Source organism: Macaca nemestrina, chromosome 2, assembly GCF_043159975.1.
Source record: "Macaca nemestrina isolate mMacNem1 chromosome 2, mMacNem.hap1, whole genome shotgun sequence".
NCBI classification, from domain to species: domain Eukaryota; kingdom Metazoa; phylum Chordata; class Mammalia; order Primates; family Cercopithecidae; genus Macaca; species Macaca nemestrina.
In genome coordinates, this window is record NC_092126.1 from 154586654 (window position 1) to 154605818 (window position 19165).

General features: G+C 46.8%; 1 non-coding gene across 1 annotated transcript; it reads left to right on the forward strand.

Annotated features, from left to right (window-relative positions):
- Positions 1-695: 695 nt before the first annotated feature.
- On the forward strand, positions 696-834 carry LOC112425936 (small nucleolar RNA SNORA7). Its single transcript, XR_003017143.1, has one exon. It is a non-coding gene; the product is annotated as a small nucleolar RNA SNORA7 (small nucleolar RNA).
- The last annotated feature ends 18331 nt before the right edge of the window (positions 835-19165 follow it).

Below are 19165 nucleotides of genomic sequence, written 5' to 3' on the forward strand. Positions count from 1 at the left end.
TTCGTTCATTGCCATGGCCCCACGCTCCTTTTCTTCTAGTCTGTGACCCTAGGGCTGCTGTGGTGGGACTGCAAAAAAAAAAAAAAAAAGATGGGTGCAGGTCCGCTCACTCAGTTGTTAACAGAGATTCTGATAGTCAGGATCTCTGGGAATATAAAGATGAAACTTCCCCCTCGCCTTCGAGGATATCATGGGCCAGAAGGCAAAGTCGTTTTGAATAGTGGTTCGCTGAGTACCCACTCTGTGCCAGTTGATGGCTGCAAAGAGAACAGAAGGGGTGCTGCTGTAGGAAATAAATGAATGGCTCGGAAGACCACACTGAGGAAGGTGTGAGTTGATACTGGAAGATCTCCAGGTTTGAGGCATCCTTAGAGGGATATGATGGTTTTGTGCGTGTTGAGGGTGTGGTAGCGCAGCAGCTCCCTGGGGAATTAGGTTTTTCTTTATTGACCGTTTACCCTGTGACAGGCACTGCAGGCCTTCAGCGCACAGTGTCTTCTCCATTTTACAGGTGAGGAAAAGACGCAAGTTCAAGTAGATGGTCAAGGCCAGTACTACCGGAAGGACCATCTTGGGGTTCGGACACTGGCGGGGTGGGATTTGCTGCCCCTTGCAAATTGAGAGTATCTCGGGGTCAGTTTTGGTTTGCTCAGCTGTTGGCATTCTTTGGGCTCTGAGTGGGTGAGGTGACCCTTGACCTCCTGGGATCGCGTCTGGAGAGTGCCTAGTATTCTGCCAGCTTCGGAAAGGGAGGGAAAGCAAGCCTGGCAGAGGCACCCATTCCATTCCCAGCTTGCTCCGTAGCTGGCGATTGGAAGACACTCTGCGACAGTGTTCAATCCCTGGGTGGGAAAACCTCCTTCCAAGCCTCCTTCCAGGATTCTTCCTCACCTGGGGCTGCTTCTTTCCCAAAAGGCATCATGGCCGCCCTCAGACCCCTTGTGAAGCCCAAGATCGTCAAAAAAAGAACCAAGAAGTTCATCCGGCACCAGTCAGACCAATATGTCAAAATTAAGGTATGTGGTCCTGGGATGGAAATAGGTGTGGGGTGAAGAAAGAAGTTTCCAACAGGCTGTCGGTTTCTGACATCACCTAGTCGGGATTACCTTTGACCAATGAACTGGTTTGTGGAAGAGCTTTCTGTAGAAATACAGGTCTCCCCCAGTGTGCCCTAGTGCTGGTCTCAAGTCTCTTGGTGTATGAAGTGAAATTTAAATGAGAAGGGACACTTGGCTGTTTCAATGTGTTTAGAGGGCTTTGCATTTGTGTCGTGTATTTTGGGTTGCCTTATGACAGCAGGAGCCCTATTTTATAGACAGGAAAACTCAGAGGTGCTGAGAGCAGTGTCTGCAGCTGTGCTCGCCATCTCAGTATCTACACAGTCCCCTCGCATCCCATTGGTGTCTCCATTTCTTGGGAGTGAGAATGGCAGGGGTGCCTGCATTCCTAATGGCTAAAGCCAAGAGCTCCTGGTTTTTCCCACCAAAAAAGCATGTAAGGAAATAGTGAAGTCCTGTTACCAAAGGCAACTGCTGTGTGGCATACTTCCTTTTCATTTGGTTCTGTTTTCCCTCCCCAAAGGAACAGTTGGCACTCTGCACAGACGCTAACCCACCTGTGTGTTATTTCCTTCAGTGTAACTGGCAGAAACCCCGAGGGATTGACAACAGGGTTTGTAGAAGGTTCAAGGGCCAGATCTTGATATGATGTCCAGCATTGGTTATAGGAGCAAAAAAACCCAGAAAGCACATGCTGCCCAGTGGCTTCCGGAAGTTCTTGGTCCACAATGTCAAGCAGCTGGGAGTGCTGCTGATATGCAACAAGTGAGTTGGGCCCATCTCCGGTTTGGCGCCCCAGCCATAGCAAATAATAATTAATGATTAAACGCCCGAGCTCTATTCCTTTCCACCTTCTACCTCCTCCCTAGATTTGTTGTTTCTCTTTTGTATCAATACCTCAAGATGGCGCTCTTCCTGCTTCTTCTTCACTTGTTTTTCCCCCCCCCCCCGCAGCAGCGAAAATTGTTACTTTGTAGCACAGGCACCATCCCGTGCCTGGGAAAATTACCAACTGACAGCGCAGGTGCAACATGACGTTTGACCAGAGAAACCAATACCTACTTGGTCACGCCCTCTGCGATGAGATCATCTCCGCCTCTGGCCCAACCCCTTCCCCTCCAAGTGTATATAAGGCACTGCATTACCGCCATTAAACGAGACTTGATCAGAGCACTGTCTTGTCTCCATTTCTCGTGTCTCTTGTCCCCCAAATTCCCACTCCCTCCTCCAGGGCCTGCTTCGACGATCCCGCGGGCCGGGATACGTGGCGCCCGAACAGGGACCTGGAAACGAGGGACTCCGTGAGGAAGAGGACGCCAAAGGACGGTCGACCGCTAATAAAGACAAAAGGAGTCAAATTCTTCCGATCACCGCGGGAACCTGCCGCGTCAGAATCGAAGGTAAGTGATGCGTCCGAAATGGGACAAGAATTAAGCCAACATCAAATATATGTAGGACAATTAAAAGAGGCTTTAAAGATACGAGGAGTAAAGGTTAAAGGTAATGATTTGTTTAAATTTTTTGATTTTGTAAAAGACACTTGCCCTTGGTTCCCACAGGAAGGAACTATTGATATTAAAAGATGGCGTAGAGTAGGGGATTGTCTTCAGGACTATTATAATACTTTTGGGCCGGAAAAAATTCCTGTAACCGCCTTCTCTTATTGGAACCTCATTAGAGATTTAATAGATAAGAAGGAGGCCGATCCGCAAGTCATGGCTGCGGTCGCTCAGACAGAGCATATTTTAAAGGTTAGCTCCCGCTCTAACCTCGCAAAGCCTCCGCAAGATACGGAGGAGGATCTCATTTCCCTCGAAAGTGATCATGAGGAAATTAAGTCTCCTTCTGTAACAGATAAAGAAATGCCACACGAAAACAAACCAAAAAAATACCCAATTTTATAGATGCTTCAAAAGGAGGAGGAAATTAATAAGCCTAATCAATCGGACATAAATTGGGATGATTTAGAGGAAGAGGCGGCTAAATATCACAACCCTGATTTGCCTCCCTTTACTTCATACCCACCCCCATATAATAAGACACATAATGAGGCTTCTGCGCCTATTGTTATGGCAGCAATAGATCCCAAAGAAGAATTAAAACAAAAGATAGCTCAACTAAAAGAACAAATTAAACTTGAAGAGTTACATCAATCATTGATAATCAGGCTCCAAAAGCTAAAAACAGGAAATGAAAAAATACCTAACTCAGACGCTATGGAGGGTTCCTTGCGCCCACCTCAGCGGCCTGGACAACATGTTCCGAGAGGGGGGTTAGTCGCTAGCCGACATAGAGAAGACTCCTCCCCCAAAGACGTTTTTCCGGTCACGGAAACCATAGATGAACAGGGACAGGCTTGGAGGCATCATACTGGATTTGATTTTACTATTATAAAAGAGTTAAAGACTGCTGCTTCTCAGTATGGGGCTACTGCTCCATATACTCTTGCTATAGTGGAATCTGTAGCTGATAATTGGCTCACTCCTACAGACTGGAATACCTTAGTTAGGGCAGTCCTTTCTGGGGGAGACCACTTAATTTGGAAGTCAGAGTTCTTTGAAAATTGTAGAGATACAGCTAAAAGAAAAAAACAGGCAGGAAACGGTTGGGATTTTGATATGTTAACTGGTTCAGGTAATTATGCAGACACTCGGGCCCAAATGCAATATGACCCTGGACTGTTCTCACAAATCCAGGCTGCTGCTACAAAAGCCTGGAGAAAACTTCCCGTTAAAGGAGATCCAGGGGCTTCGCTCACAGCGGTTAAACAAGGACCCGATGAGCCATTTTCAGACTTTGTGCATAGGCTTATGACCACGGCAGGTAGAATCTTTGGAAATGCAGAAACGGGTGTAGATTATGTTAAACAGTTAGCTTATGAAAATGCTAACCCCGCCTGCCAAGCGGCAATCAGACCTTATCGAAAGAAAACAGTTTAACAGGATACATTCGCCTTTGTTCAGATATTGGGCCCTCATATCAACAAGGTCTAGCAATGGCCACCGCTTTTAGCGGCCAAACAGTAAGAGATTTCCTCATTAACAAAGGTAAAGATAAAGGGGGATGTTTTAGATGCAGTAAAAGGGGACACTTTGCAAAAGATTGCTGTGAAAACCAAAATAAGAGTCCAGAAGCAAAAATCCCAGGCCTTTGCCCAAGGTGTAAAAGAGGAAGGCACTGGGCAAACGAATGTAAATCTAAAACTGACAGTCAAGGAAATCCTTTACCCCCCAGGCAGGGAAACGGGATGAGGGGCCAGCCTCAGGCCCCGAAACAAGCATATGGGGCAGTCAGCTTTGTTCCATCCAGCAACAGCAATCCATTTCAAAACTTAGTAGAGCAACCCCAGGAAGTGCAGGATTGGACCTCAGTTCCACCTCCCACACAATACTAACACCTGAAATGGGACCGCAAACCTTAAATACCGGAATATATGGACCCTTGCCACCTAACACTTTTGGGCTACTTTTAGGAAGAAGTAGTGTCACCATGAGAGGCTTACAAGTCCTCCCTGGAGTTATCGATAATGATTATGAAGGAGAAATTAAAATTATGGCCAGAGCTATTGATAGTATTATTACTGTCCCTCAAGGAGTTAGAATAGCTCAGTTACTCCTGCTACCTTTGGTTAAAACAGATAATAATATCCAATACTCTAATAGAAATATAAAAGGTTTCGGATCATCAGAGATATATTGGGTGCAACCAATTACAAATCAAAAACCCTCTCTAACCTTATGGTTAGACGGGAAGGCATTCACTGGACTAATAGACACAGGGGCTGATGTAACGATCATTAAACAGGAAGATTGGCCCTCTCATTGGCCTACCACAGAAACTTTAACTCACTTGAGAGGAATTGGACAAAGCAGTAATCCTAAACAAAGTTCTAAATACCCAACATGGACAGATAAAACAATTCAGGCCTCATTAAGCCATTTGTCATTCCTCACCTACCTGTTAACCTTTGGGGGCGAGATCTACTCTCTCAAATGAAAATTATAATGTGTAGTCCAAATGATATAGTTACTGCACAAATGTTAACTCAAGGATACACCCCGGTAAAGGTCTTGGAAAAGGAGAGAACGGTATCCCACAGCCTATACTGGTTTCAGGACAACTTGATAAAAAGGGGTTTGGAAATTTTTAGCTCAGGCCACTGACATACCTGCACCCCAAAGGTGCGCTGACCCCATTACTTGGAAGTCAGATGAGCCCGTTTGGGTTGATCAGTGGCCTTTACTCAATGATAAACTAAGTGCTGCCCAACAGTTAGTGCAGGAACAACTAGCAGCAGGACATATTGTGGAAAGTAATTCTCCTTGGAATACACCTATTTTTGTTATTAAAAAGAAGTCTGGTAAATGGAGACTCTTACAAGATTTAAGAGCAGTAAATATCACTATGATCCTTATGGGTGCCTTACAACCAGGATTGCCTTCACCAGTTGCGATTCCTCAAAAATATTTTAAAATCGTTATTGACCTTAAAGATTGCTTTTTTACAATTCCCCTTCACCCTGCTGACCAGAAAAGATTTGCCTTTAGTCTTCCATCCACAAATTTTAAACAACCAATGAAGCGTTATCAATGGAAAGTTTTACCTCAGGGTATGGCTAATAGTCCTACCTTGTGTCAAAAATATGTAGCTGTCGCTATAGAGCCAGTCAGAAAAACATGGGCACAAATGCATATTATACATTATATGGATGATATTTTAATAGCAGGAGAAATTGGCGAACAAGTCTTACAGTGTTTTGCCCAACTCAAACAGGAGTTAACAGCAGCCGGACTACAAATAGCCCCAGAAAAGGTACAATTACAAGATCCATACACTTATCTTGGTTTCCAAATTAACGGACCCAAAATCATTAATCAAAAGGCCGTTATACGTCGTGATCATTTAAAAACTTTAAATGATTTCCAAAAATTACTGGGAGACATAAATTGGCTTCGACCGTACTTAAAGCTCACCACAGGAGAGTTAAAACCTCTTTTCGATATATTAAAAGGAGACTCTAATCCAAAATCTCCCAGGTCCATTACTAAAGAAGCATTAATAGCACTCCAACAGGTAGAACATGCCATTGCAACACAATTTGTTACCGGCATTGATTATTCTCAGCCATTAATATTCATTATTTTTAACACAACAATAACCCCTACTGGCCTATTTTGGCAGAATAATCCCATTATGTGGGTACACCTGCCCTCCTCCCCTAAAAAGGTTTTGTTGCCTTATTATGATGCAATAGCTGATCTAATTATCTTGGGAAGAGAAAACAGTAGAAAATACTTTGGAATAGAACCCTCTACTATTATACAACCCTACACTCAATCACACATCCATTGGCTGTTACAAAATACGGAAGCCTGGCCAATTGCTTGCGCTTCTTACACTGGCGTGATTGACAACCATTACCCACCTAACAAACTCATTCAATTTTGCAAACTTCATGCGTTTGTGTTTCCCCATATTACCAGTAAAGAACCTCTCAATGACGCATTACTAATTTTTACTGATGGATCTTCCACAGGACTTGCTGCTTACACTTACAATGATATAATCGTTAAATTCCAGACCGCTTATACATCAGCTCAGCTGGTCGAATTGCAAGCTATAATTACAGCACTATCAGCTTTTCCTTGTCAGCCACTTAACATTTATACAGACAGCGCCTACCTGGCTCATTCAATACCCCTCTTAGAGACCGTGTCTCAAATTAAACATATTTCAGACACAGCTAACCTATTTTTACAATGTCAACAACTTATCCGAAAAAGGACTACTCCCTTTTTTCTTGGGCATATTAGAGCACATTCAGGATTACCGGGACCTCTAACACAAGGTAACGCAACAGCCGACACGGCAACAAAAACCATAGCCACAGTCACTACAGATAATTTGCAACAAGCGCAAAAAGCACATGCCTTACATCATTTAAACGCCCAAACCTTAAGGCTTATGTTTAAACTTACCAGAGAACAAGCTCGACAAATAGTTAAACAATGCGCCAACTGCATAACGCATTTACCTGTTCCCCATTTAGGAGTTAATCCCCGAGGACTCATTCCCAACGAAATTTGGCAAATGGACGTTACTCACCACTTAGAATTCGGTCAACTAAAATATATCCATGTATGCATAGACACCTATAGTGGATTCATCAGTGCAACTCTCCAAACAGGAGAGGCCACCAAACATGTCATAGCTCATTTATTACACTGCTTTTCTATTTTAGGAATACCCAAACAAATCAAAACAGATAATGGCCCCGGTTATATATCCAAAACCTTCTTACAATTTTGTAATACCCTACAAATTAAACATACCACAGGCATTCCCTATAATCCCCAAGGACAAGGTATAGTAGAAAGAGCTCATCTGTCATTAAAAACTGTTATCACAAAATTAAAAGGGGGGAGCTGGTACCCTGTGAAGGGTACCCCCAGAAACATACTCAATCATGCCCTGTTTATCCTTAATTTTTAAAATTTGGACAGTCATGGAAAATCGGCTGCCGACCGTTTCTGGCATCCTGAATCTCAAAAACAGTTTGCAATGGTAAAATGGAAAGATCCACTTGATGGTTCATGGCATGGCCCCGATCCAGTTTTAATTTGGGGAAGAGGCTCAGTATGCATCTTCTCACAAAAAAATGATGCAGCCAGATGGCTGCCTGAAAGATTGGTAAGACAAATAAATCATAACCATTGTCAGTCCAGGGAAGATAAATCTCCCTGAGAAGTTCTTTCCTTCTTGTTTTTCAGAAAATGAAGCCTAACATGAGATTCCTTTGGGGAATAATTGCTCTATATAGCATAGTGGCAGTCTATGCAGGTTTTGGTGACCCTTGTAAGGAAAGAGAATTATTACGAAAACAATACGGCCAGCCTTGTGATTGCAGAGGGGGACAAATATCTGAACCTCCGTCAGACAGAATCACCCAGGTGACCTGCACGGGCAAGACAGCTTACCTAATGCCAAACCAGTTATGGAAATGTAAGTCTACCCCAAGAGATACCTCACCTAGCGGGCCGCTCCTAGAATGCCCTTGTAGCTCTTTCCAATCTTCTGTACATAGTTCCTGTTATACCTCCTATCAACAATGCAAATCAGGCAATAGAACATATTATACGGCCACGTTACTAAAAACACAAACTGGAGGTACCAATAGCGTACAAGTATTAGGATCCACTAATAAACTTGTACAATCTCCTTGTAACGGCCAAAAAGGAAAGCCTGTTTGTTGGAGCACTACCGCTCCCATTCACATTTCTGATGGAGGAGGCCCATTAGATACTGCAAGGATTAAAACCGTCCAGAAAAAATTAGAAGAAATTCATAAAGCTCTATATCCGGAACTTCAATATCACCCTTTAGCCCTGCCTGAGCTTAGAGGTAATTTTAAGCTCGATGCCCAAACCTTTGATATCCTCAATGCTACTTACAATTTACTTCAAATGTCCAATACAAGTCTGGCCCATGATTGTTGGCTTTGCCTTAAGATGGGCCCCCCAATTCCTCTAGCTATACCTAACCTTTTATTGTCCTATGTCAATTACTCAAATGAATCCTTAGTAAATAATTCCTGTCCTATTATCCCCCCCCCTTAGTTCAACCGATGACGTTTTCCAATTCCACTTGCCTCTTTTCACCATCATATAATAACACTAAAGAAATTGATTTAGGCTATGTTGTGTTTGGCAACTGTACTTCCATAATCAATGCCACCAACCCTTTGTGTGCTATAAATGGCTCGCTTTTCGTTTGTGGAAACAACATGGCATATACGTATCTACCTACAAATTGGACAGGGCTTTGTGTTCTGGCCACTCTTCTCCCCGACATTGATATCATCCCTGGAGATGAACCTATCCCCATCCCCGCTATTGAACATTTTATTTATAGACCGAAACGAGCCATACAATTTATTCCCTTGTTGGCAGGATTAGGAATCACCACTGCTTTTACTACAGAAGCCACAGACCTAGGAGTCTCACTAACCCAATATACCAAATTATCCAATCAATTAATTTCAGATGTACAGACCTTATCCAGTACTATACAAGATTTACAAGACCAAGTAGATTCATTAGCAGAAGTAGTTCTCCAGAATAGAAGAGGTCTAGATTTGTTAACGGCAGAACAGGGAGGGATCTGTTTGGCTTTACAGGAAAAGTGCTGTTTTTACGCCAACAAATCCGGAATCGTCAGAGATAAGATAAAAACGTTGCAAGAAGAACTAGAAAAGCGCAGAAAAGGCCTGGCTGCCAGTCCACTATGGACTGGACTCGATGGACTTCTCCCCTATCTCCTGCCATTTCTTGGTCCTTTACTTACTCTTTTACTCTTCCTCACTCTCGGGCCTATAATCCTTAATAAGCTTATGGCATTTGTCAGACAACAAATCGAGGCCTTCCAGGCCAAACCTATACAGGTCCATTATCATCGCCTTGAGATGACTGAAAATGGTGAGTCTTATTTACCTTAATAAGACCACCTCCCCTGTGTGCTGAACTGGACAGTCAATGACGGGTAAGAGGACACTATCTCCATCGGAGCCTAAGACAGGAGGGCTGCCCTTGCTGCTGCCTTATCCCATGACGGGCCTGGAAGATGGGGATGAGTTGACCCAACCTAAGACAGGCACAGTTCCCGAGGGGTTTTCTTATCATAAAATAATAAAAAGGGGGACCTGTCCGGAGCTGCGCGCCCCGGCCATAGCAAATAATAATTAATGATTAAACGCCCGAGCTCTATTCCTTTCCACCTTCTACCTCCTCCCTAGATTTGTTGTTTCTCTTTTGTATCAATACCTCATAATAGATGGCGCTCTTCCTGCTTCTTCTTCACTTGTTTTTCCCCTGTGGCAGCAAAAATTGTTACTTTGTAGCACAGGCACCATCCCGTGCCCGGGAAAATTACCAACTGACAGCGCAGGTGCAACATGACGTTTGACCAGAGAAACCAATACCTACTTGGTCACGCCCTCTGCGATGAGATCATCTCCGCCTCTGGCCCAACCCCTTCCCCTCCAAGTGTATATAAGGCACTGCATTACCGCCATTAAACGAGACTTGATCAGAGCACTGTCTTGTCTCCATTTCTCGTGTCTCTTGTCCCCCAAATTCCCACTCCCTCCTCCAGGGCCTGCTTCGACGATCCCGCGGGCCGGGATATGGTTTCAGGGCTCAGAAGTTTGCATCTGTGTGGGCACTTCTGGCAGGAACTCTGGAAACTCTTGGGATGCATTTTGGGAAGCTGACATTCTCTGAGGGAATCTGAAGTCATTCCTTGCAGGAGTTTAGAGAATTCTTGTTGGGGCCAGGTGTGGTGGCTCATGCCTGTAATCCCAGTACTTTGGGAGGCCAAGGCGGGCAGATCACCTGAGGTCAGGAGTTTGAGATCAACCTGGCCAACTTGGTGAAACGCCATCTCTACTAAAAAGACAAAATTAGTCAAGCGTGGTGATGTACGCCTGTAGTCTCAGCCACTCGGGAGGCTGAGGTGGGAAAACCGGAAGGAGAGGTTGCAGTGAGCTACAATCGTGCCACTGCACTCCAGCCTGGGCAACAGTGAAACTCCATCTCAAAAGGAAAAAGAGAATGCTGTTGGGGAGTTCAGTGTGTTTCCTTTGTTGGAGAGGGGAGAGACTTTTGTCCTCATAACTCTGGAGACCCAAGACCAGAAAAATGGACTTTGCTTGACACAGTGAACACAGCAGTAATCACCGGTTTTCAATATAATATCTTTTGGCTGTTTCCAGAATGTTGCTTTATTTATGAGGGAATTCGGGGAAGATCAAACATAGGCCTCAGACCTTAAGGGGCCCTTTATGCTTTGGTAAGGGGTATTTTCAGGGGCACAGAGGCATTACAGCCAAATGTGAACTAGAGGGAGAATTAAGAGGAAGACTTTGTGGACAGAGAGTGCTTACACAGAGGTGGAGAGTGCAAAGAGGGGTCACAGGACATTAGTGCTAGATAGTCTTTATGGTTTGTTTTTAGAGACTCTGTTGCCCAGGCTAGAATGCAGTGGCCATTAACAGCTGTGATGATGGCCTACTGCACCCTTGAACTCCTGGGCTCAACTGATCCTCCTGCTTCGCCCTCCCAAGGTGCTGGGATTACAGACATGAGCCACCATGCCTGCACAAGAACAACAGGTTTAAACAACTAGGCAAGCAGAGGCGGCAGGGGCAGTCTGTATGTGTGCAGGGGCAGTCTCTGTGTGTGCGCAGGCCTAATCTCCGTGTGTGTGTGCGCGCGCACAGGGGCAGTCTCTGTGTGCAGGGGCAGTCTCTGTGCATGTGTGCGTGTGTGCAGGGGCAGCCTGTGTATGTGTGTGTACAGGGGCAGTCTGTGTGTTTATGTGTGTGTGTGTGCAGGGGCAGTCTGTGTGTGTGCGCAGGGGCAGTCTGTGTGTGTGTGTGTGCGCGCGTGTGCGTGCAGGGGCCGTCTCTGTGTGTGTGTGTGTGTGTGCATGGCCTCTGCTCAGCTCCTGGGAAGGAGCTTCTGATCCTCTGTCAACATCAAAGGAGCTGGGCCTTGAAAACCTATCTCAGCCTCCCAGTCCGAATGAAGAGCCATTGGACTCTCTTCCTGGGGCATTTGGTTATGTACAGCACTGTGCTAGGTTCCCAGAGTGGGTGCTTCAGCTTTGGGCAGCAGTGGGTCCTATCTGTGGGAACACCGACAGTGACTCCTTGTGTCAGGCAGGTGGGTGTCAGAGTGTCCTCATTTCATAAACAGGGACATTCAGAGGCCTTTGGCCATTCCCCAACGTCCTGAGGCCAGAGAGCAGTGGAGTGAGCGTAGTGGTCCACAGGCTGTCCCGCCCACATGCTCAGGATGCAGGGACTCACCGTAGGAAGAGGCGGAGAAGATGAAGGGCTGGCGGCAGTTGATACAGACGTTGCCCAGGTTGTTGAGCAGCAGGTTGTTGGTGTAGCAGCGGTAGCACAAGGGCACCAGCTCCTACAAAACAGCCACGGACTCCCGAGGGGCCAGGCACGTGTCCTCCTCCCCCTGGACTCTGGCTACGGGCCCCTGGGGCTTGGCTGCCAAGAGGAAAGGCCACCCGGGTGGGTAGGCAGGGAGGGGGTGCCAGGCCCCGGGGCCCCATGCCGTGGGGAAGCAGGATAAAGGTTTGCTGAAATACCTAAACCCTGTCACTTAGGTCCCTAAGAGGTGGGCACGATTATTTCCATCTCTCAGATGAGAATAAAGTCTGGGGGGAAGGTGAAGCACCCAGCCCAAGACTCAGCAGCCAGGAAGTGGCCCAGCGCTCTTTCCACCACAGGTGCAGGAATTCTCACAGAAAAGTGGAGGCCAAGGTGTGAGAATTCCTCAATGACTGCCTTTTAAAGGAAGAGGTGATTGTGGCGCCTGCTCTGAACTCTAGACACAGGCAACCTCTGTGTCTCCCAAGAAACCCAATCACTATCACATTTACTTTAAATATTTAGAGAAGCACAATTTGTTTCCTTGTCAAAGCCAAGAGGTGGCATGTGATGACATGCTGCCAAATGCTTGGGGCACAGATGGAAACTTTCATGTCAATCCTGACATGGTCACCACAGATCTCGATGGCCTTGACGTGCTCTCCTGCTGAGATGTACATCTCCACGGCAGATTTGGGCTCCTTGATATTTCTGGCCCAGTCAGCCTGTTTGGTGATTAGCATCTTTGTTTCTTTGGGGTCTCCAGATCCAAGGAAATCCTGAGGAAGCACAACAAACAAAAACACTCTGGATCAGAACTTCCTGTGCCAGCGTTACATCAGGCTTTTCTAGCAGCAAGGGCAGGCTCCACATGGCTGAAGCAGGCAACCAGGAGGCAGGCAGGGCCCGTCCCTGAGGGGCTGAGTAGAGGGAGTCCCAGGTCTCGGGAAGAGTGATCTCAGGCTGCCCTGCAGGTGTTCCTGGGGGATCCTGGGACAGCGTCAAGGACACTGGCCCCCAGTGCTTCCTTCCCATCTCACAAATGGGCATTTGTTCATCGGCTAAACGACTTTCTAGACTATTTGGGGCCCTGCACATGAAGTCTGCAGGCTCGGGGGTTCATGATCAGGCTGTCTCTCTCTCACGTAGTTTGGTAAATACATGATTATTCCTAAACAGCAATGAGACAACCTGGTGCACAATTCCAAATATCGAGACCTGTCATCTTTATTCAGATCGTATGGGTGACACCACATGCTTCAGAGTGGGCTGAGCATGGGTTCCCCTAAACTTATACAAACAAAATGACTCACAGTTTGCCGGCCCTCCATGCCCTCCATGCCCTCTCTGAATCACCAGCAAACACTCTGTGCCCTGAACTAGGGAATCATTGCATGGTCTTTGCCCCAGTTACTTGCCTGGAACAGATAATAAGCAAACTCTCTCTGGTTAGTTGCTTCTCAGCTGAATGGTTAGGGATCCTGTCCTGAGGTCAGGTCTGCAGGTGTGAGGACCTGATCCGACCGTGGGACAGCAGGAGACCATGGGGAGATCTGAGGCAGGGAAGGTGCTCAGGAGAGGATCTGAGAAGGAAGAGACGACTGTGGTCCTGGAGGCTCAGGGGTCAGGCCTAGAGCCTGTGTTCCTTTGGCCTCAGCAGGGGCCCTCTGAAGTGGTATGCCCAGCTTCTCTGGGCTGGCCATAGAATGTGTGAAAAACAGCCTCAGAACATCACCTCTTTTCAGGGTAGTTACCCAAAATATACATGTGGGAGTTTGCTAGAGTCGAGGCAGCTTTTAAAGGTGGAGCTTTTCAAAAAGGGAAACTGGGAGCTGACCCCTAAGTTTGTCTTAGGAATAATGTACCCTGCAGAGAGTGCTTTGTGTCAGCCTCATTGAGAATAAAAAAAGCACTCCTTTCCCCATGATTAACGCTCATGTGTCAGGAAAGCGCAGTCAATGTATGCTAAAAATCCACTTGAACAATTAGCTCGCTTTTTTTCCTTATTTGCTTTCAAGGTAATTGTGTAGCTCCTAAGATCATATATTAGGTTGGCCTGAGAACCAGTGTTTTAAGAAGGGGAGGGAAGGGCATTGTATACGCTGATGCTGGGACCCAATAGATGACAGGCCCCCTGGCTGGCCTTTGGTTCTCCCAGGAGCCGACAAAGGGAAGGGGTTTGGAAAGCAGCCACTGTCCCCGCCTAGTTTGGGCCTTTACAGACACACCTCTCCTTTTGGCAGCTGCTACAGTGCGGATTCTGTACGCTAGCACAAAGCTGGAAACCCTGCCTACCTGGCTGGTGAAATGAGGGTGGCAGCTGGGGGAAACAGGCATCTTAGGAGACCAGAAATGTCCTCCAAAGGGACTTCACAAGTGCTCAGGAGACTAGGGGTGACTGTGTTAAGAAGGGTTAGAGGTTGAGAGGGAGCCATGAGCTTGGGTCGTCAACCCAAGGAGACCATCCAAGCACACGGCTCCCAGGCTCAGGAAGCCTCCTGCAGTCCAGCAGGACCCTCAGGGAGGTGTGACTTCATTGAAGGTGGCTCTAAAAGCTTCCTTCAAGGCTCATCAAACTGGGTTTTGAAAGACTTTTTGATTCCTGAAGCTAAGTTACACGTTATCTGGGGCCATGGCAAAGACTTGGCCCTGAAGTGGACAGAAAGAGGCTGTGCTGAGTGATGAATGAGACTAAACAGTGTTCTCATGCTTGGTGATTTTGATAAGAACATACTACATAAGAGTTAAGAGCATTATAATTCCCTTTATCACCATATAAACATGTCACTTATCCAGAAAGCATACAATTTATTTGTACGTGGGAATGTAATTTAAAAATTTTCTGAAAACCAGATTGAATCTTGAGAAGCCATTTTCAAGTAAACAAAAACATGCCATGTTAATCAGCACTGGATCTCCCCCACCCCCCACATAATGTATATGTACATATTTCTCAAATTCAGACTGCAGCACAGCTGCCTCCTTGAGGAGGCTTCAGGGGTTCCTAAGCCTAAATTATACCTCTAGGGTCTTGATCCCTTAAGGGTTCATCCTGAGTTAAAATTTTGTTATCCCCGGAGGCAGAGATGCACTGACTCTGGTGATCTCAGTATGAATGTGTTATAAAATCTTCTAGGTGTCTGTGGTGGGGCCTGAGGGAGGGTAGGAAAGGTGACGAGGAAAAGGCAGAGGGAGTCTGAACACCCTGCGTCTCAGGTACGGAGTGAAGAAATCACTAAGGTGAAAAACAGGCTGGGGCCCAGGAGCTCATCCAAGTCCCGATGAACAGTAAGTCATGGGCAACATCACAGGTCACCAACACACCTTAAGCCCCAGGATCAAACATGGTGGAAGAGCACAGCCATCTAGAAAAGCAGAAAAAAGGCCGGGCGTGGTGGCTCACGCCTGTAATCCCATCACTGGGAGGTGGGTGGATCACGAGGTCAGAAGATCGAGACCACTCGGGCTAACACAGTGAAACCCCATCTCTACTAAAAATACAAAAAATTAACCGGGCATGGTGGCGGGCACCTGTAGTCCCAGCTACTCGGGAGTCTGAGGCAGGAGAATGGCGTGAACCTGGGAGGCGGAACTTGGAGTGAGCTGAGATCGTGCCACTGCACTCCAGCCTGGGCAACAGAGCGAGATTCCGTCTCAGAAAAAAAAAAAAAAAGCAGAAAAAAGGGAAGATTTTCCATCTTGAACTTGTGAGCTGGAGAATTACCATTAGTAGCCCACTAATAGGTTGTGGCTGATGAGTCACTTCATAACACACTGAGAGCCACTTTTGACACTCCCGGAAAAGGCAGGTTAACAAAGCCCCTCTGTAGAAGGAAGACCCTCATTGCTCAACGCATTCAAGCTTTTTTGAACCTTGCTTAGGCTGAACTGTAAATGTCTTGACTGGTCTGGGCTCCTTAATGCAACTCCTTCCCACAGAAGCCATCAGGACCCAGGTCCAGGAAGCTCCTCTCCCACACCTGCCTTAAAAGGCCCAGCTCTGCTGGGGACTAAGGTTCATAAGGGCCATCCCAAGGCAAAGGGGAATCTCCGCCATCACCCACCGCAACCACATGGTAGCTACTCTGCAGCCGGTAGGCGTGAGGCATGCTGTGCTAACACGGGAGGGCGGAGGCTCTGCCTGACTTCCCAGAGGCCTAGTGAGAAGCCCAGGACAATCAGCAGGTGCTATGGGAAACTTGGCTGGCAGGCACCATGTCGTCCTGTATGATTGGCAGGACCAGCTCCCGCCTGAAGACACCAATTCTTGGCAGCTTCTGACAAGGATTGAGAGGATTTGTGGGAGACAGCCCTGAAGCACTGAGCCCTCAAATCAATGAAGGGATTGTGCTGGCGCAGACCCACAGCCATCCAGCTCTGTCGCTGATGAAGGTCTGAACTGCCATAGTCTGCCCCTTTGGTGTCAGTGTTAAAGGTCGGTTTTAGGTGAGTTTCAACCAGTGACTATAGATGGGTCCTTTGTTTACTTACCAGTTTCCCCACATCCTTTCTGAGACCATTGCTAGTTTTTGTCTGCACCAGTCTTGGAAAACAACTTGGACGCCACGGGTGATAACACCGGTGGGCTCCAAGCCAGAGCCTGGGCCTGGGATGGGGTGGGTTACCTTGGCATACTCAAACATGCAGAGGTCGGCGTACATTTCTGTTGGGGTGATCAGACCCAACACCAGGTCGTGGGGGCGACGAAGTCCAACGGAGTCAAAGGAATGAGAAAGAGTTTAAGAGAGAAAGTGGGACCAGGGGGCCATCACAAGTGTGGAGGCTGGGAAGGCCACGAGCTCTGGGAGCCCACACTATTTATTGTATTTATTGTTGCTCAAACAAAGAAACAGGTGGTAAGGATGTGGGGGTTGGAAGGAAATGGTGTATCAAGTGAATGAGAAACATATGGCTGCTTGAGATAATGGGAATGCTAGAAGCAAGGAGCCAGCAAATCTAGCAGACATGCAACCCTGCCTCAGCTTCTCTCCTAACACTCAGCTTTTCTTCCAACACATTTCAAGCTGCCCGCTCCTCTTCTACAGTTTGGCGGCCTCATGGAACTTCCCCTGGTAGGAAAACACATCTGCCAGAAACAGGTCATTGTTGGTCTCTCCCCGCTTCTTCCTCTCCTGGAAAAATTAGAAGCACAGGAAATGGCCTCTGCAGCCATGGGCAGGAAGCAGCCTTTACAAAGGTTAGATGTGGCTATTTCAAGTGAGGCCCCTGGACCTTCCTACTGGAATCTGGGCTTGGCTCCTGGCTGTTGTCTCTCTCCCCCAGGTTCCCGCTGGGAACGCTTGACAACAAAAGCAGGTTTTACCAGACAAGCAAAGATCAAAAAAAGATGCAAACCTTTGTTTGTTTAATGGAAATTCCTCAGGGTTGCTTTCCTGTGTATTCCAAGGCTATGACGGAATAGTTTGAATAGTGTGTGCTCTGACTCATCCATGACCCCTAAGCTCCAGAGATCTCCCAAATCTGCAAGCCCTGTTTGGCAGAGTTGTGGCTCATGGGGATGACAGAGCAGGAGAATGTTTAGGGTTTCTGCCCAAGAGGGAGACCAATAAAATAGGATGACAAGTCTCACTATGTCCCTACTTTTAAAGAGAAAGTAAGAAATCCCGCATGCTGAACATCCACTAGGTTCTGGGTATATACTTATACACACATGGCCCCTTTATTCCTCTCAGTGACCCTCAGGGTAGGTCTCACTACCCAAGTATTAGAGTGAAGGATGCTGAGACTCAAGAAGAGGAACAGGTCAGGGTCAGACAGAGCTGGAATTTGGATGCAGTTCTGTCTGACTCCAGATATTCCTTGTATCACATAACACTGTCTTCTGAAGCAAGTGATGTCCCCAACAACACACACACACACACACACACACACACACACTTAGCACAGCTGAGGATAAAGCTTCTTCCTTCTGTGTCAGGGAACATTCAACTTGTCTACAGCTCGAGTATTTGTAAACACTCAGTAGCACTCAAACCCTGAGCCCTAGCAGTTTCCTTTTGCTTGTTTTCTAGCAAGAGTAGCATATCGGAGGACGATGAGACATTGAATCAAACTCTTAGACAAGCTGGTGAAAGTTTTAAGGACTGAAGGCAACATACTTCCACACTTGAGAGAAATCATCTTTCAAAAATCCTGCACGTAGTTCAGGCTTATGAAACAAACTAATTCATAATAGTTGGAAATGAATTAAAAGCTTGCTGTGAGATAAAAGATAGATTTCGGCTGGACCTGATGACTCATGCCTGTGATCCCTACACTTTAGGAGGCCGCGGCAGGAGGATCACCTGAGCCCAGGAATTCAAGACCAGCCTGGTCAACCTAGCAAGACTCTATCTCTGCAAAAAAACCCAAAAAAGCCTCCCCCAAAAAAAGGTTTTACTAGGCATGAGAATGAGTCCATATCCATTCTAGGCCCCGGGATATCACCGTGATGAATAGAAATGATCTGTAGCACTCAAGCAGGTGCCTGTCAACATGGGCAGGTTCTTCCCCCCCGTTAGCAGGACAAGAACATCTCCCCTATCCAAAAGGCACCCACTGAGCATCCGCAGTTCTCTGGAATTATGCTGAGCACCCAGATATGGGCAACTAAGCCCCGAGCAGTCAATGTGGGGTGCACTTGAAGGCACTTCATTGTTTTTTAAGAGACATTGTTAAGAGTTTACTTTAACCCATTTCCCAGCTCATAGCACACGAGGCGAGGCAGGCATTTTGACCTTGGTAAGACCTGACAAATGACAATAGTTGGACCCCACGGCCATCAGTTACTTTTGTGGAGAGGAAAATTATGTTCCTTGCCTTCAGTGAAGACCCCTAGATCCAGGCCAGTGGATTTACAAGTGAGAGTCAGCAGCACTGGGCATTTTGGGCAATGGCTCCGAACAAGCCCTTTACCCCAGAACATACAGATGCCCCTTATGACACGTGGGTGGGGAGGGTACTTGGCAGAGAGAGCATGAGCTTAGGAGACAAGACTGTATTTGAATTCCACTGAGCTTTTGGCTGAGGACCCGTGGGGACGTGGCATCATCTCGCTGAGCCTTAGTTTCCTCCCGCATGGAATAGGGAGAGCAACAGTACCTGCCTCATTCAGTTAACGTGAGGATCTAGAGTAGCATTAACATAAATCACGCTTGGGGCA